This window comes from Bos mutus, chromosome 21, assembly GCF_027580195.1.
Source record: "Bos mutus isolate GX-2022 chromosome 21, NWIPB_WYAK_1.1, whole genome shotgun sequence".
Lineage (NCBI taxonomy): Eukaryota > Metazoa > Chordata > Mammalia > Artiodactyla > Bovidae > Bos > Bos mutus.
This window is the reverse complement of record NC_091637.1, coordinates 57,963,997-57,984,675: the sequence shown is the minus strand read 5'-3', so window position 1 is coordinate 57,984,675 and position 20,679 is coordinate 57,963,997. Positions and strand designations below refer to the sequence as shown.

Sequence of the window (20,679 nt, the reverse complement as noted above, 5' to 3'; positions counted from 1 at the left end):
GATATACATAGAAGGACAATGATTGTTAAAATTTAGTTGCAATTATATATATATACTAATTCCCACACACAAACACATATATGTATATACTAGGTCACAATTTTTAAATGTATTCCTTACTTGTGAATCATGGTAAAAAAGATTTTTTTGAAAATCACTGTTCTACAGTGTTCTGCAAAGAGTAAAAGGGAAGATTACCAACATCTGCCCTAAATATTGAGCTATAACAGGAATATTGAAAGGTATGTAAAACATGAGTTCAAGAATAACTTTACAAACTTGGAAGATTCCTGGAAACATTGTAATATCTCCCTTTATTCTTCTTAATGTCCCCATTAACAGATGGTAGTAAAAAATCCATTTTAAAATACTTTTAAAAAATATAGAGATATATGACAGAGCAATGGAAAGGGACTAGCTAAGAGAACTGGGTTTATGTATCAGCCAATCCAAGAAGCTAAGAACCCAGGAGAAAAACAGAATAGTAACTGACGGCTATTTTTAAAGACAGAGAAACAGAGAAAATAAGGCCAAATCTCTGGCACCTGCAGAAAGAAAGGATGATAAATAGCTATCCTAGGGAGGGGAGGAGACCTGATTACTTAACCTACAGAAGATGGGTGGGCTGATATGTTCAATAATTCAGTGTTTATTCAAGAGCTGCTGGGGACCAGGCACTCGTTCTGGAGTCTCCAGCACAATTTAATGATTCTTTACATCTAGCCAGAGAAAGTACCAGACAACAAATACGGAACTGCGTGCTTATCACATATTGGACTCCGAGGTGAGCCCTGGCAGGAACATGGTGATAGACAGACAGACACAAACCCTGCCCTGTTAGAGCTTCATAGTCAAAGAACAGGTTAAAAAAAAAAAATCAATGAAGTCATGCTAAGTATGCAAAGACCCATTAAGGAACAGTCCACAGTACTATCAAGAACACTTTTGGTATGGAGGTCAAGGAGGCCTTCCCTGAAAAGTCAAGCCCTGAAAGATGAGCACGAATCAGCGACAAATGAGAGAGTGGAAGGAACAGTGTGTTCCAAGGTCCCAGGCTGATGGGATTTATTCAATGATTTCATAAAGGCTTACTGATCTCTCAGTATTTTACAGTCACTGTGCTCTGGAAATAGAAAACAATAAAAACAAAGCACTCTGATTCTGTGTATCTGAATTAGAGTGGCAAGGAAGGAACGCCTTCTTGCAGAAATAAAATCAATAGGACTTAATACAAAACTAATGACTGAGAGAAAAAGGAAGAGTATAAGATTATTCCCAGGTCTCCCTCCAGCACAATTTAAAAGGATGGTCAGGCTCCAGTGACAAGTACAGGCATATTTAGATAAAAAGTAAAGAATTCTGTTTTGGGCACATTGAGTCTGAAAAGCCAGCAAGGCATTCTGGTAGAGACGTGGTGGTGGTGGCAGCACCTGGCAGACATACTGGCCCAAAGGCAGGAAGAAAAGCCCAAGCTACAGCCACCGGTTTGGAAATTCTGTCAGAGAGATACTAAGTCTGGAAGAGGAGAATATGACACTTCTAGATTTAGTATATGGAGAAAGCAATGGCACCCCACTCCAGTACTCTTCCCTGGAAAATCCCATGGATGGAGGAGCCTGGTAGGCTGCAGTCCATGGGGTCGCTAAGAGTCAGACACGACTGAGCGACTTCACTTTCACTTTTCACTTTCATGCATTGGAGAAGGAAATGGCAACCCACTCCAGTGTTCTTGCCTGGAGAATCCCAGGGACGGCGGAGCCTGGTGGGCTGCCGTCTATGGAGTCGCACAGAGTCGGACACGACTGAAGCGACTCAGCAGCAGCAGATTTAGTATAAGGAGAGTCCCTAACATAATATACATAGACCCTGTCTGCTCCTCTGACTGATGCTACTGTAAATTGGGCACCACATCAGGAGAAATACAAACAAATCATTGTAAAATGTAAAAGCTCGTTGGTCAACCCAAAATCAATCTGTAAAAGTTGCGTGAAATAGTGAATCCTTTTCCATGACGTTAACAACAGGATATGATGGAATGGTGCTGAAGAGGGCCTATACATATTAATTCAATCCCTCACACTGCGACAATGAATAAACCAGCATCCACAGAGACTATGGAAGTAGTTCAAGGCTTGTTGTTGTTCAGTCACCAAGTCATGTCTGACTCGGTGACCCCACGGACTGCAGCATGCCAGGCTCCCCTGTCCACTGAGTCAGTGATGCTATCTATCCATCTCATCCTCTGCTGCCCGCTTTTCCTCTTGCCCTCAATCTTTCCCAGCATCAGGATCTTTTCCAATGAATAGTCTCTTTTCATCAGGTAGCCAATGTATTAGAGCTTCAGCTTCAGCATCAGTTCTTCCAATGAATATTCAGGGTTGATTTCCTTTAGGATTGACTGGTTTGATCTCCTTGCTGTCCAAGGGACTCTCAAGAGCCTTCGCCAGCACCACAGGGTTAGCCAGCTAGTTAGTGTTCAAGGTTAACGAGCTAGTCATTGCCACAGTCAGGATACTACCTCTACAAAGCAAGAATCTAATTTAAATAAAACAACGAAACTAAAGTCGCTCATGAGTTCCTTAATAACAACTTAATTTCACACATATATTTTCTTCTTTTGAAGGAGCAGAGAAATGTACTAACCACGTGCTGCTGCTGCCGCCACTTCAGTTGTGTCCAACTCTGTGCGACCCCAGAGATGGCAGCCCACCAGGCTTCCCCATCCCTGGGATTCTCCAGGCAAGAACACTGGAGTGGGTTGCCATTTCCTTCTCCAGTGCATGAAAGTGAAAAGTGAAAGTGAAGTTGCTCAGCTGTGTCCGACTCTTTACGACCCCATGGACTGCAGCCTTCCAGGCTCCTCCATCCATGGGATTCTCCAGGCAAGAGTACGAGAGTGGGTTGCCATTGCCTTCTCCGATTAACCACGTGAGGAAAGCTGATAACTAGGGTGAGCACGGAGTTAAGTTTACAGTCACGGAGCAAGAAAGAGTCTCAGCAGCATGACTAGTTCAGCTCCCTCACTTCACTGACAGAATTCAGAGGAGTTAAATGATGCTCCTAAGGTCACACAGCTGGTTAGTACTGTGCTCTGTTTCTTAGCAACAGGGATTAAAAGAAAAACTCAAGTTGCTGTACATAGCTTTCACTGCCAAATAAAAAGAAACATAAAATTAATTAGTCTAGAGACTAATAAACATTGCTGTTGAATCGCTAAGTCATGTCCAACTCTTTTGAGACCCCACAAACTACAGCCCGCCAGGCTCCTCTCTCTACAGGATATTTTCAGGCAAGAATACTGGAGTGGGTTGCCCTTTCCTTCTCCAGGGGATCTTCCCAACCCAGAGATGGAACCCATGTCTCTTACATTGGCAGGCAAGTTCTTTATCACAGTGCCACCTAGGAAGCCTGATTTTATATATATGTATGTGCTATGCTGAGTCATTTCAGTCGTGTCCAACTCTTTGTGATCCTATGGACTGTAGCCTCCCAGGCTCCTCCATCCATGGGGATTCTCCAGCCAAGAATAGTGGAGTGGGTTGCCAAGCCCTCCTCCAGGAGAATCTTCCCAACCCAGGGATCAAACCCAGGTCTCCCACACTGCAGGCAGAATCTCTACCATCTGAGCCACCAGGTAAGCCCATATTTACATATAGAGCTAACCAATAAAACATATGTCATTCTAGAACATGAAGAAATATTTTTCTTGAAGAGCAAAAAAAAAAAAAAAAAGGAAGCCACATCTACTTACCCACCTGTATACCAAAAGAAATGAGTAAAATGCTGGGATTTTTGACCCTCCAACAAGTTTCTGCTAATCCAATATTTGAAAATCATTTTGACTAAACAAATGTTTTCTCACTAATGTGTCTATCAGTAAACTACAATAAGCCGCGTGAATGTTCCTATTTAGTAAATGAAATATTTAATCAGCTTAAATAGCAGAGATGAGGAACAGGGATATTCCTACGTTTTTAAACCTGCGACAGTAAGTATTGATGCTGGTGCCACTTATCTTAGATAAGTAGGCAACCCAAATCAGGAAAGATCTGATGGAAATGATAGAGCTAGCGATGCAGATATTTGAGAAAACATTAAAGCAGAAGGAACAGCAAGTGCAAAAGCACTGAGGTAATGTGCACTTGGTATATTTAATGAACAGCAAGGATGGCTGGAGTACACAGCAAGTAAAGAAGAGAATAGTAGGAAGTGAAGTCAGAGCTGTAATGGGGAAAAAGCAGAGGTCAGAGAAGTCAGGCCAAGTACATGCTCAAACCATAATGGAACTAAATTAGAAATCACTAACAAAATAAGTATGCAGAAAATCTCCAAACATTTGGAAATGAAATAATGCACTTCTAAATGACTCATGAGTTTCATGAGTCAAAGAAGAAATCTTGAGATAAATTAAAATTTTTTTCAACTAAATGATAATGAAGATACAACATATCAAAATTTGTAGGATGCAGCTAAAGGGAAATTTACAGCATTAAAAATGTACACATTAGAGTAGAAGAACATTCTAAAAATCAATTACCTGAGTTTCCCCTTAAGAAACTAGAGAAAGAAGAGAAAATTAACTGCAAAACAAGGAGAATGAAGGAAATAATAAACATTAGAATAAAATCAAAGAAACTGAAAACAGGAAAATATTAATAATAATAATGATGAAACCAAAAGCTGGTTCTTTGAAAAGATCCACAAAAAAAAAAAAAAAACCTGGTAAACCCCTAGCCATGTTAAACAAGAAAAAAAGCAAGAAGACACAAATTAGCAAGATCAAGAATAAAAGATAGGTAGGACATCACTACTGGGCCCACAAACATTAAAAGGGAATATTAGCATAGCATAATTTGATGCCCATAAATTCAATAATGCAGATAAAACAGAGTTAAGTATCCAAAACTATCAAAACTCACTCAAGAAGAAATAAATGAGCTCAATAGCACTATATCTATTAAATAAATAGAATTTTTAGTTTAAAATCTTTCAAAAATAAAATTCCAGGCCCAGATGGTTTAATGGGTGAATTCTACCTAACATTTAAGGAAGAAATAATACCAATTCTAGATAATCTCTTCCAGAAAAATAGAAAACCACCTCCCAAGTGATTTCATCAGCATTCCTCTAAAACCAAAAACTAGGCAAAGATATAAGAAAAGTGCAAACCAGTTTTCTCTCATTAAAATAGATGTTAAAATCCTCAAAAACATTGTAGCACATAGAACCCAGAAACACAAAAAGAAAAATTCATCAAGTAGATTTCATCCCAAGAATGCAAGGCTGGTTAATCATTTGAAAGCTGATCAGTGTAATTCACCATATTAAAGGACTCAAAAAGAAAAGTCATGTATATTATCAATAGATTCAGAAAAAAAATTCAACAAGATTTAATACCCATTCATGATAAAAACTCTCAGCAAATTAGGAAGGAATAGAAAAAACTTCCTTAACTTAATGATAATCTATTAGAGGCTTTCCAGGTTGCTCAGTGGTAAAGAATCTTTCTGCCAAGCAGGAGATGCAGGAGATGTGGGTTCAATCCCTGGGTCAGGAAGATCCCTTGGAAGAGCAAATGGCAACCCACTCCAGTATTTCTGCCTAAAAAGTCCCATGGAAAGAGGAGCCTGGTAGGCTGCAGTCTATAGTATCACGAAGAGTCAGACACGACAGGGCACACAGGTATTAAGAGACTTACAGCCAACATCTTACCCAACGATGAGAGACTGAATGTTTTCACCCTAAGATCAGGAGCAAGGCTGAAAGCTCCTCTCTCACCACTGAAACAGTGGAGGAATCTGGCAGATACAATTTTAACCCAAGTGATCAGGATTAACATCACCAGTGATAAGTCATACTGATGTCAAGTACCTCTGAAATGACAGGATGAGACAGGCATGTCTATGCCTCTATGACACTCTTTCTAAAAGTCTATAACTCCAATCTAACAATGAGAAAAACATCAAACACAAGTTGAAGGGCATTCTACAAAATACCTGACTAGTACTCTTTAAAACTATAGATCGCGAAAAGCAAGGAAAAGACTAAGAATATGTAACAGCCAAGAGAAGACTAAGGAGCTATGACTAAATGCAATATCATGGGCTGGATCCTGAAACAGGAAAAAAGGACATTAGTGAAAAAATTGGTGAAATTCAAACAATGTCTAGCACTTAGTAAACAGTATTGTACCAACATTAATTTCTCAGTTTTGACAAATATATGTAAAGATGTTAGTTTTAGGGAAAACTGGTAATAGGCATACAGTAATTATTTTTGTAACTTCTCTGGAAATCTAAAATAATTCCAAAATTTAAAAACCTTTTTTTAAAAAAGTAAAAGGGTAGAAAAAGATATACTGTGTAAACACTAACCAAAAGAAAGCTGGAAAGAGTATATTAATATCAGATAAAGTAGACTTAAAACAAGGAATATTTCTAGGGATAAAGACAAACATTACATAGCTATGAGAGACTACTTCAATGAAAAACATAACAACCTTAACAGTATATACACTAATTACAAAAATCAAAATACACGAACTACTGGTAAAAGTGATATATGTGAAAGAAGGAGTAGACAGATCTGTTAGAGACTTCAATATTCTACTTTTTTAGATAGTAGAACAAATAGAAAATATTCTTAGAGATATAGAAGATCTGAAAAATATCGACCAACTTGACCAACTGACATTGATAGACTATTACACCCAACAACAGGAGAATACATATTCATACACCTGAATAATTACCAAGACTGGCCCATGCTCTGGTCAAAAAACAAACCTCAGTATATTTAAAAGAAATGACATCAAAGTGCTGTCTGTGACCATTACAGAATTAGACTAGAAACAGGAAGATATCTGGAAAAATCCCACAAACAACTGGAAAACTATGCGAGATATGCATACATACCAACCACAGGTGTAAATCATCTCTCTCCATCCCCACTATCATCAGAGCTACATGGGGAGATGCCTTCTCCTCCACATTCCCATGCTGGACTTTTGCGAGTCCTTTTCCCCTTCAAGAATGTCCATTACGCAAGGAAATATAGTTCGTATGTTTATTACGAAAAGTTATTTCCAAGCAAATGCAGCTTGGAAGCTTGTTTCCAAGAGAATTTTCATGACTATTCTAAACTCATCAGACTCCTCAGCCTGATTTTTCACCTGAATATGTAAATATTTTTATGCTAGCCATATAACTTTCAATCTGCCCCAAACATATTCAAACCAAATCTACAGAACTCTTTAAAGAAAATATTGCTGTACTCCGACAGCTTTTGGTAAAAAAATAAAAATAAAAACAAAACAGTATTTTCAGATTCATTATAACACTACTACATCTACTCCTTAACGAAACATAGGCACTTTCCTGAATTATGAATATCTTCTTCAAAAATGACCTTTTAAAAAGAGCTCTGAAACTGTTCACCTATCCAAGGTGAAGATCCCTTAGATAGATGTCCATTAGCACCGCCTAGTGGAGCAAATAACCGAGGTTCAACATCTTTTCTTTATCTTCTTAGAACTGAAGACACCTGCTAAAGCAAGATGGACCCTTTTGCGGAAACTCAGAGAGACAGTGAAGGACAGGGAAGCCTAGCATGATGCAGTTCATGGGGTGGCAAAGAGCTGGACACGACCTAGCAATTGAACAACAACAACTCATCATATCACCTGGAGTAAAGAGGAAACAGTGCTTAAAGAACTTAAGTGACTTGAATGTGACTGCAGAGACACCAGGTCCCCTGATTCTGGCCCTTTTTCTACTACATGCTATAGCTACGTGGGAGGAAAAATATTAACCGCAACACTTACCTTATACCACAAACAAAATTGAAGTGGAAATGAATCATAAATCTAAAATCAAGAGCTAAAACCACAAAATTTCTGAAAGAAAGCATAGGAAAAAATTTAATGACCCAGATTTGGCAAAGATTTCCTAAATATAACACAAAAAACACTAACTATAATGAAAAAAAATCACTAAATTAGACCTCAACAAAATTAGACCATAGCAAAGCAAAGAAACTTTGCTCTCTAAAAGATAGGTACACTTAGAAAAATTAAAAAGGAAGCCACAGACTGGCAGAAAATATTTGCAAAGCACATACCCAACTAAAGGGAGTTCCTAAGTGGCACTGGTGGTAAAGAATCCACCTACCAATGCAGGAAACTAAGATACACAAGTTCGATCCCTGGGTCGGGAAGATCCCCTGGAGAAGGGCATGACAACCCACTCCAGTGTTCTGGCCTGGAGACTCTCATGGACAGAGGAGCCTGGTGGGCTATGGTCCATAGGGTCGCAAAGATTTGGACATGACTGAAGCAAATTGGCATGCACTCATATCCAACAAATAGGCAAAAGATTTAAATATACCTTTACCAAACAAGATATATGTGTCTGACTCACAAATACATGTAAAGATGCTCAATGTCCACTGATCATTTGGGAAATCCAAATTATAAATACAATGACTACCACTACTCTAGAGCACTGGTAATACCACCAGAATGCCTAAAACCAAAAAGAGACTGCTCATACCAAGTATCAGTAAGTATACATATTGAGCAGTCCAAACTCTCATACAATGCTGGTGGAAATGTAAAAGTGTACAATCACTTGGAAACAGTTCAGCAGTTTAAGAATACACTGTACCTACTATATACCCAGCCATTCCACTCTCCAGCTGTTCACCAGAGGAAAGAAAGCACATGGCCACCCAAAGATCCGTAAATGAATGTTTACAGCCACTTAGTCTGTAATACCCCCAAACTAGAAATGATCCAAATCTCCATCGACTGGTGAATGCATAAACAAAATGGACTATATCTTTAAAATGGAATTATCAATAATAAAAAGGAATGAACCATTGATACATGCAACATCATGAATGAACTTGAAAATTATGTTGAGTAAAAAGAAGCCAGATGAAAAAGTAGCTACTATATGATTGATTTCTATAAAATTCTATAAATTGAAAACATATCTGTAGTGTCAGAAGGCAGATCAGTGGTTGCCTGGAGCGGGGGAAAGAATGAGAAGGAAGGGAAAGAACATTACAAAGGAACACAAAACTACACAGAGGAGTGACGGCTGTGTTCATTATCTTAATGGTGATGATGCTTTTATGGGGGTAGATATATATGAAGTGAAAGTCACTCAGTCATGTTCAACTCTTTGCGACTCCATGGACTATACAGTCCATAGAATTCTCCAGGCCAGAATACTGCAGTGGGTAGCCTTTTCTTCAGAGGATCTTCCCAACCCAGGGACTGAACCCAGGTCTCCCGCATTGCAGGCAGATTCTTTACCAGCTGAGCCACAAGGGAAGCCCATATATATATATATATATATATATATACACACACACATGTGTGTGTATATAAATGCATCAAACTGTATGGTTGAAGTATGTGCCAGTTATTTGACATCAATTATACCTCAAAAGAACTGAATGAAAAAATATATACTCATCCAATAACCAGCATTCCATTCTCAAGCATTAGCCAAGAGATAGGAAAACATATGCCTATGTTCTAGAACAGGAGAATTTGCCACTGAAGTATACTGACAAAAAGCAGATCATCTGTTGCCCAGGCTCAGGGTGGAGGATTAACTGCAAAGGGGCACCATCTGGGAGACAAGATTTTATAACTACATGAATTCTCTGGATAGGAATTTTCCTATACATCCAAAGTAAAGGATGTTCTGAACTGCCAGCAGTTTATTTAAAAGACCAAGAACAATTATTCTTTACTGAACAAGACTCTACACCAAGCATTCTGCCCTCCACATACATTCCCAAATCTTCTTAACAATCCTACAATGTAGGTTTTATTATTCCCAGTTTAGATTAGGAGGCTTGAGCCCAAATAAGAAACTTAGCCTAGGTTTCTCAATAGATAAATGAGCAAGTCTCGGCCTCGGAGAATAAATCTGGTATGTCTTAATATAAAGTATTTCTGACACTACATACTGCCTTCTCAATGCCCAACATACTTATTAACTAGAGATGACTTCTATTCTACTAAAATTTAAGAAAAGTGTGTTTGCTTCCTTATACAAGTATCAATACTTCCTTGAACACAAGTATTTGCTGGTACAATGCCACTCATTCCCCAGGAGATGCCTAATACAAAGCAAGTACTCAATAAATATTTTGTGTGTCTTAAGCTAAATTAATTTTTAAAAAAAAGCTAAGATTAGGGCATCTGGTCCTATCACTTCATGGCAAACAGGGGAAAACTGGAAGCAGTGAGAGATTTTATTTTCTTAGGCTCCAAAAATCACTGCAGATGGTGAGGGCAGCCATGAAATTAAAATTTCTATCCATACTCTGATGATATATCTTGTATTTTAATTTGAATTCCCAGTTTGCTGTTGTGCTGTCTCTTTGAATGAAATACAAATCTTTTGAGAGTGTCATGGGGAAAAAAAAGACACTTGTTCCCTGGAAGAAAAGCTATGACAAACCTAAACAGCACATTAAAAAGCAGAGACATCACTTTGCCGACAAAGTTTCGTATGGTCAAAGCTACGGTTTTTCCAAAGTCATGTACAGATGTGAGACGTGGACCATAAAGAAGGCTGAGCATTGAAGAATTGATGCTGTCAAACTGTGGCGCCAGAGAACATTCTTTAGAGTCCCTAGGATAGCCAGGAGATCAAACCAGTTAGTCCTAAAAGAAATCAACCCTGAATATCATTGGAAGGACTGATGTTGAAGCTGAAACCAATAATTTGGCCAACTGATGCGAAAAGCCAACTCATTGGAAAAGACCTTGATACTGGGAAAGACTGAAGGCAAAAGGAAAAGGAGAGGCAGAGGATGAGATGGCTAGAAAGGATCATCAACTCAACGGACATGAATTTGAGTAAACTCAGGGAGATGGTGGTAGACAGGGGAGCTTGGCGTGCTGCAGTTGTCCATGGGGTCACAAAGAGTTGGAAACAACTTAACTGAACAACAACAACAACCTAAATTCATAAAATTTATTCTAAAGTAATTGCTAGTTGCATTTTAAATCTTCTCCATTATTAGCATCTCTGATTTGGAGGGGAAATTACACTATAAGACACATCTGCATACAAGAATATAATAGATTTTGCTATTATTTCTGACATCATTACTACATACCAACATTATAAAGTCAAAAAGGTGGTGACTGTGAAGAACTAAGAATGAACACTTTCTCCCTGCCTCTCACACCTGGTGGCCAACAATGGCCAGCAAAAGATATTGCAAAAAGCAAAATATCTATGTTGAAAGAGGTATAAATTTAAAGATCACGGAAACACTCACGCGTGCATGCTCAGCTGCTTCAGTCGTGTCCGACTCTTTGTGATCCTATGGACTGTAGCCCGCCAGGCTTCTCCATCCACGGGATTCTCCAGGCAAGAATACTGGAGTGGGTTGCCATGCCCTCCCCCAGGGGATCTTACCGACCCAGGGATCGAACCTGGGCCTCCTGCATTGCACTCCTCATTACCATTGAGCCACTGGGGAAGCCCTTAATTCCCTTCATGTGACCCTAATTCTAAGAGTTATGATTTTTACCACTTAGTTGAGTCAATACTTTAAATAATAATGTAACTACTAAGAAACCACTATACAACAAGATTGGGAGTAAAGCAATAAAACCCCAAATTTTTACTGGGAACTAATTAGATAAGTTTGGGGACAAAATTCAGTCTCCTTGTGCCTCACTTAGCTACATCTCAAGTGTCAGTATGAACTAATTGTTCATGAAAATAAATATATACACACACAAACATATATATACATTTATAACATCCACACATCTATATGCCATAATATAGGTACATTGCAGTTACAGAACTTAACCTGCATTTTATTTGAATCTTCATACAAGCATTTGTTTTAGCATTACTTTATAGTATATTTTCTCATAGAAACCTATAGGTATTTTATTTATTTATATTTATTTTTTCATATTTATTTATATGGCTGTGATGGGTCTTACAGCACGTGGGATCTTTGGTCTTCATTGTGGCATCTGAACTCTTTAGTTGAGGCATGTGGGATTTAGCTCCCTGACCAGGGATTGAACCCAGGCCCCCTGCATTGGGAGCACAGAGGCTCAGCTACTGGGCCACCAGGGAAGTCCCACATGTAGGTATTTAAATAAAGGATCAAAAACAGCTATGTTAACAAGATGAAAACTGCTCAAATCTCTCACAATTGCATCCTGTTATTAAGCTCTAGGTCTTCCCAATGACATTATACGGGTCACCTTTACATTGATGAAAATAGTTTACTCTTTATTTTTAAGCTTTTCTTGCAGATCCCATGAAAGCATTCTGCTTTCCACTGATGTCACAGACAGCCTTCAGAAGCTCCAGTAAATAGGAAAAAAAGAAACAGATGCCTCCCATCGTTGTTCTCATAGCAAAAGATAAGCAAAAGGAGATGGGAAATAATCTCCAAACCCCTTAGATTCAGAGACCTAGTACTTTTCCAAAACAGGGAGTTCAGGGTTTGCCAAGCACTTAAGTAATGAGGCCTCAGCGATGATGCAAGACATACAGCTGGAATCCATTATGTACGCCTCTGAATATGTGAAACAGTAATCCTGCTTATCCTAGGATGCGAAAATGAAGATGCCTCCAATTTCCATGCACAAAGGCAAGAAATCTGTGCATCACTTTCACACTGGATAACTTGGATGATTTTTTAAAAATAGGACCCTTGGAATCATTAAAAAGCACAGCGACGAGAGGTGGCACCCTTGAAAGAAGACCTTCTAATAACCAAGAGTCTCCTAGCCAAGCCATCTAGCACAATTAAAAACTAAGTGTAAAAATTCATGGAAACTCTCTTACATGGAAAGAAAAAGTTGTATGACATAAGTAAATCAGATACAGAATAACAGATAATTATATGGGCTATTACATAGGTAGTTCATTATTGATATACTAGAAATTTCTGTACTACAAAGTTTGTCACTTTTGTTTCCTAAAAAACATAGGGTGAGACCACTCATGCACTGCTGGAAGCAGTATAAACTGTGCAAGCACTTGGGAAGATGGTTTAGCAGTATCTTCTAAGCGGGACATATGCATATGCTGTGACCAGGAGTTCTACGTCTGTGAACATAACTAAAAGAAATGCATGTGTAAAAAAAATAAAATAAAAAAAAAAGAAAGAAATGCATGTGTATATTCACCAAAAGACTTGTACAGAATGTCTGTAGCAGCATTATTCATAACAGCCAAAATCTGAAAACAAATTTCCACCAAGAGTATATATGGTATGTTCATATAATAGAATATCACACAGCCATGAGGATGAACAATCTATTCCTCCATGCAACAGTATGAACAAATCTCTTTTCTAAAAGGTTGAGTAAGAGTAGCTAAACAAAAAACTGTATATTCCATGGTTCTTACTATATTGAGCCCAAACTCAGGCAAACTAATCTATGCTATTAGATGTTAGGATAGTCGACACCCTTTGCAGGGAATGGGGGAAACTGGGAAGGGTACAAGACAGGCTGCTAGGCTAACACAACTAGACAACAGGTTACATCCTGTTTCTTAATCTGGATGCCGGCTATAGGGGTGTTTTTTAACTTGTGAAAGCATAACAAGCTGTGTATTTTATGATGTGAGCTCATTTCTGCATATCCTCCAAAAGTTTGTTTTAAAAAACAAACTATATGTTTATGACAGTACTTCTTTAACTGAGATTCTTAATCCATTATTTTCTGTTTTTTAGAACAGAGCGGTTAAAGAAGAATAGACCAGACCATAGACCAAACTCAATACAGAGACAAGAGAGGAATATTATGAGTATCCAAGGATAAAGCAAGGCCATCACAGCGCATGCTCTGAAAAGGGATCGTATATCTCTCAACAAGGTGTTAGAAGACTCTCAGCTAAGCAACACTCTCCACTTCCCTGGCAAAGGCAAGCTGAGAGCTTAGAGCTAATAGACAGCTCTGTGAAATACCCACACGCTTCTGTTCTAGCCAGGTGAGCTGTAACCAAGAGTCAGCTGTGTTTGTTCTCAGACCAGTTTATCCCAATTTATTTGATACTGAAATTACATAATTTAATTAAATATTACATAAACATATGAATGCAAAGAGTCGTTTCTATGACAACTAAATTGAAAGTTTTAGAAAAACTCAAAGATAAGTTGCCAAAGAAAACTGTTATTGAATTAGGAAGAACAAGACAACTTGCAAAAGATGAGCAAAAAAGATCATAAAAATCTAAAACAGGCTTTCAGACTGCTTCAAAAGCATCTTTAAATTCTCAACTTTAAAGAGACCTGACCTTGACACTGTAAATGTATTATGGAAGTATTTATGCAAGAAAAAGGATTATGAACTGTGTTAAGCACACCCTGACTCAAAAGGCAATGGATCTACAACAAAACTCTGGCAAACAAATGTATTTTTTACACTAAAATGAAATACTGAAAGTATGTATCAATTTTATGATTCCCCACATTAACCAACTCCAGGAATTACCAACTATTCATCTCAATTGTGAGGTATTAAAAGTTGTGATGTGTCTCTTATGTACAACAGTGGAGAAAACTGGGTAAGCAATCCTGGCTACTCAAGACCCACCTCCTCCACCCTCATCACACACACACACACACACACACACACTTTCTCTCTGTCTCTTTCACACACCCCATAAGCACCCCACCTCACCAAAACAGTACTAAATGGCAAAAGGCATCAAAAATGAAAAGAAATCAAGACAATAGTAAAGGCAAAAGAAGTGTGATGGTATAGAAGCTCTTGGAAATACGAGCATACAAAGGCAGTTTTCACACATTTCCCATTTGCCTAGCAAACGGGATAAGTACTTTTTAAAGATAAAACAACAAAAAGCAAGCCAGTAGCAAAGCTAATTACTGGAGTTCTTTCTTCCTCATGGTCTCATTGCTGCCTTGTGCTAGTCTTGAGTGCAAGAGTTCCCAGGATGTGATTAGCAACAGCCACAGTTTACAGGATTTTATTTTCAGATTTGGCAGAATTCTCAGTCTGTGCTTTCACTAGGGGGAGAACTTACTATTTTCTTAATTAAAAGGCGGGCAGTGGGGGGAAAAGGGGGGAGCGCAGAAGGGAAAAAGCTCCTAATTAAAGATGTACTTTATTTGACTATCCCTAAAAGGCAAAGTGCAAAATTTTTTAAAATTCACAGTGCAAAGTGACAGATGGTTTTAAAGTGACTGTAAAAGAAAGCAACATAAAAGTTAGTTTAGATACATTAACAAAGCACATTTAATGCATAATACAAATAGCAAATATTGCTTAAACAGGCTGATCTTGTCATCAGTTTAAAACAATTATAATATGTAAAGATTCTAGTAAATACTATTAGCAAAGGGGACTTCCTTGGTGGCTCAGTGGTAAAGAGGCAAACCCGCCAATGCAGAGGACACGGGTTCGATCCCTGGTCCAAGAAGATCCCACATGCTGTGGAGCAACTAAGCCTGTGTGCCACTACTGAGCCCACACTCTAGAGCCTGTAAGCCAGAGCCACTGAGCCTGCATGCTGTAACTACCGAAGCCTGTGAGCCTAGAGCCCGTGCTCTGCAACAAGAGGAGCCACTGCAGTGAGAAGCCCCTGCACCACAACAAGCAGTGGGTCCCATCAACTAGAGACAGCCCATGAGCAGCAACAAAGACCCAATGCAACCAAAACTAAATAATAATTAATTATTAAAAATACCATGTATCTAAAATACTATTAGCAAAGGAAGCTAATAGATTATCACAAACCTGTTGATATACTTTACTTGCCTGTTACTTTATCTGATTATTAGAAGGTAAAATTAATACTGCTATCCTCTTTTAAAAATCTGAAATGTACATTGAGCAGGTAAGTAGTAAGGAATTAGGAACATGGCACAGGAAACAGAAGGAAACTCATATTAACTGGGTTCCCATTTGGTGTCTGGGGCTCCAATTACCATTTTCCACTTAACAGATGAAAAAAACTAGGACTTAACAACCATAAATCACTTGCCCATGGTCACACGGGCAGTAAATGGTAGAATAGTATATACCCTAAATCTGAATCTATGGCCCACAAAACAAAAAAATCAAAAGTTGCTGAATTCACCAGGCATTTTTTGGTCATCTTAACATAAGTAAATCAGATCAGATCAGATAGTCACTCAGTCGTGTCCAACTCTTTGCAACCCCATGAATCGCAGCACGCCAGGCCTCCCTGTCCATCACCAACTCCCAGAGTTCACCCAGACTCACGTCCATCGAGTCAGTGATGCCATCCAGCCATCTCATCTTCTGTCGTCCCCTTCTCCTCTTGCCCCCAATCCCTCCCAGCATCAGAGTCTCTTCCAATGAGTCAACTCTTCGCATGAGGTGGCCAAAGTACTGGAGTTTCAGCTTTAGCATCATTCCTTCCAAAGAAATCCCAGGGCTGATCTCCTTCAGAATGGACTGGTTGGATCTCCTTGCAGTCCAAGGGACTCTCAAGAGTCTTCTGCAACACTACAGTTCAAAAGCATCATTTCTTCAGCGCTCAGCCTTCTTCACAGTCCAACTCTCACATCCATACATGACCACAGGAAAAACCATAGTCTTGACTAGATGAAACTTTGTTGGCAAAGTAATGTCTCTGCTTTTGAATATGCTATCTAGGTTGGTCATAACTTTCCTTCCAAGGAGTAAGCATCTTTTAATTTCATGGCTGCAGTCACCATCTGTAGTGATTTTGGAGCCCAGAAAAATAAAGTCTGACACTGTTTCCACTGTTTCCCCATGTATTTCCTATGAAGTGATGGGACCGGATGCATAAGTAAATAAATACACCTTATTCCATTAAGAGGTATATATTTATATCACAGCAAAGAATAAGAAAGAACCAAAACAGCAACAACAATAAAACACAGCTTGCCCTCCAAGAGCTTAGTCTATTGAAGAATATGTATGCACACTTTTACGTTAAGGAATACCAAGATATGCAGCCACTAACTGATACAGGAGCTCAGAGAAGCCTGAGATCCATGTGGTTTCAGCAGACAGGAAAGGTCTTATGGAAGATTCAAGACTACAGCTGGATCCTGGCAATGGAAGATGCTGGAGAGGTGTCAATAAAATGAAAGGTATTCCAGGGAAGGGGAAGAGCAGTGAAGGATGAACGTGATGTATCTGAGTAACAGTGAAAAGAGCAACAGGACTGCTTCAAGAAGGAAAGACTGAGTGGAAACAACTCACGTGTCCATCAACTGATGAATGAACAAACAAAACGTGATGTACCCCTATGGTGGAATACTGCCCAGCAATAAAAAGAAAAAAAGCACTGACACACGCTACAACAAGGAAAAACCTTGGGAAGAAAGTCAGAAAAGGCCACATACTGTATAATTTCATTTACATAAAATGCCCAGAAAAGACAAATCCATAGAGAAAGTAGACTTCTGGTTCCCAAAGGCTGGGAAGACCGGGCAAAAGTACCAACACAACAGGGAAGTGACTGTTAATAGGTAGAGGGTTTATCTTGCATATGATGAAAATGTTCTAAAATTGTGGTAAAGAACCCACAACTGTGTGAAAACACAAAACCATTCAACTAAAAATGGCATATGAACTACATCTCAATCAAGCTTTTAGAAAGAAAAGCTGAAGCCCTAATGGGACATCTCATTGCACAGCTAAGATGGAGTCACTTATGCCAAATTAAGGATCTGAAATTTATCTGGCAGGAAATTAGATATGTGAGTAAAGGTTTACCTAATGAAAACAGAGTATACAAACTTAGGACCCTTCTCTAACAAATCCATCCACCTGCTTTAAGTACACTTCTAAAACATATGCCAAACTCACAAAGGGAGAGAACTAGAAGATGTTGTGATATGATTTTGACTAAGCCACAAGCTGTGACTATTAGGAAAGCTGTTTTGCTTCACAGCTAAACGCCACAGACGGGTACAGCAGCATCCCATTTATGCAAAACCACAAAATCATCTGTGTCAAATCTTCAAATAGTGTAATGTTCTAAACTTAATTATGAAAACAACATTAATAATTGATCTGTCATATTTTAGGGTAAGATAATGAACAGTGTAATCTGGTTTTCATTGGACAGTAGTCCAATATAATGCCTTTTTAGACACTACATTCAGTTTAAATGCTATCAGAACCCCCACTAATATAAAGCATTTCCTACTGATATTTACACATTTGAATCTGAATTCTAAGGTAGCATAATCTCCAAAATAGATGTAATATACAAAAATAAGACAACTAAAAAAACAAATCTGACATTCAAAAGCAAGGAGGAAAATTCTGGGTAGAGAATATCTAAAACAGAGGAAAAGGTAATGTACTCAAAAATAAACCTGAAAATCATAGGAAAAAAAAGAACTCAGTATTAGATTTTATAGCATTGGGAAATACAAATAGGAGAAAAAGGAATACATTACATTTAAAATAGAAGGCTCAATACGTGAGACAAGAGGCTTTAACAGCTTTAACAGAGGCAAAGTTTGGAACACGTCCATAAGACAATCCCACACCCTTCCCCTGAATCCCAGGGAAGAAAGAACCTTTCAGGCAGGCCTCGTGTTCTCTCTTCAGAAGCTGTCCTAAAGGTGAAACCCCACTTTCCCCTAGGAGGGGGTGAGATGGCAGGAATACAAAAAAAGAACTTGGCTGGAGGACCCATGCACAACCAAACTAGTGTTTGCCTTTGGAGTCACCTTGCAAACCTCCTTCAAGGTAGATGAACCACAAGAAACTAAAGGAGGTATCAGATTTCTTTCCAAACTCTCTTGCCTAAGAAGGAGAGGCCCCATCTGTCTCTGTAAGGGCTTTGTAAGTTCTAGAATTGGGTGAAACTCACGTCCTGTGTCCGAGAACCACTGACAATTTAGACGACCTGGTTCGCTAACAATAAAAGCAAAACAGAAAATAAGCTATCCTCAAAAAGAAGCCTTGTCACAGATACCTAGAATGAGGTATCCGCTGTCGCAAGTAAGTAGAGCAAGACTCTCTATTTCCTAATTGTAAGCCAGCGTTTATCTGGAGAGGATTCAGTAGGAGTAAGTAGGCAGTGACTTCACATCATCAACTGCTGTATGCTAAAAGAAGCTTACCCAATTTTCACCAGTTGTCTGCCTACTCCAAACAAGAGAATTGTGGGAAAAGGCAGATGCTTACAACTTCTGTTCACAATATTGGATATGTTCATCATTAAGGAATAAAGTACTTCAAATATTATACAATTATCAATGACTCTATGAAACATCAAAAACACATACTGCTAATTCATACATAAATAAAATCATTTTATTTTGCAATAAATAGGTAGATAACACCAGAAACTAATGCAACACTGTAAATCAACTACACTCCAATAAGTGGCTTCCCAGGTGGCGCTAGTGGTAAAGAACCTGCCTGCCAATGCAGATGTTGGTTTGATCCCTGGGTCAGGAAGATCCTCTGGAGGAGGGCACGGCATAGTATTCTGGGGTGAAGAATCAGAGAATCAGACAGAGGAGCCTGGCGGGCTACAGGGTCGCAAAGAGTTGGACACGACTGAAGCAAAAGCAGCAGCAGCATACTCCAATACAAAAATGTTTTTAAATAATAAAATAAATAGAAATGATGAGAGCAGGCTACTATAAATCACCAAAAGAGGAACGGAAACAACATCGACATAAAGCCTAAGATCCGGTAACATTTTAAAGTAACAGAATTATTGAAGAGAATGGTCTAAATTATAAGCATGCTAAAATTCTGACTTAAATAAGAACAGAAGCCAAGATGTCAGAATAAGAAAATGGAAGTCAAGGAGAGGGTTGCTTTTTTTTTTAAAGGGGGAAAAAAAAAAAAAAACATTCAAAGAATACCATGGGACTAGAAACATGATCTATAAAACAAGAAAAGAACAAGAAACTTGCCAGCACCTGAAACTGGCAAAGCAGACCTGAGCTAAGGAAACAAGGATAGCAAATATTCCAAGGAGGTCAATAGTACCAGTTTTCAAAATCTGATTCCAGAAAACAAAAGCGAAAACTAAGTTGCCAAAAGGGGAAAAAGAAATGTGCAAGAAAAATGTTAAAACAATGTACACAAAATACCTTAGGAAAATTTCTATTTCTGAAGTATTTTTATATATTCATTAAATGCTCACATTAGCTTTTAAACTTAAATCCACAGCACAATTTTTAAAATAGCTGAAAGAAATCTTATAAATATTTGTCATAACCATTTGGCGTAAGCAATTCTGTAGAGCTTATGAGATGAACCTTAAGTGAGAGTAGACTCAAATTTTAAAATCTCTTAGGCAAAATTATAAAGCGCACATAGCAAAAGCAATATAAACAGGTTATCCTGAGGAAAAAAACTGAACTACCATATTGGCAGATTTTTTTTTCTGTAAATACCATATAAAGTTCAAACTCTACAATTAACTTAAAATTAATCACTGGATATTCTTAACTGTCATCTAAATTTACCAGCTCTTATGTGAACACAACCAAAGCTGCAAGATTTTTTTTTTTTTAAGATTTAACTCAAACCATGAGTTGTTCTGTTCCTCCTTCAAGCAATATTCTATAAGCTAGGTACCTTAGTTGATTTCAGTTCTGAAATTCATAGGTCCACATCTAAATCTAATTTATGACATAATTAAGTGCTGTGCATGCAAAGCACTCTGT

General features: G+C 38.4%; 1 protein-coding gene across 5 annotated transcripts in view; it reads right to left on the bottom strand.

The window, feature by feature from the left end:
• PPP4R4 (protein phosphatase 4 regulatory subunit 4) overlaps nucleotides 1–20,679 on the bottom strand; it is a 103,924-nt gene that overhangs the window by 81,253 nt on the left and 1,992 nt on the right. The gene's annotated exons all lie outside the window — the stretch shown is intronic.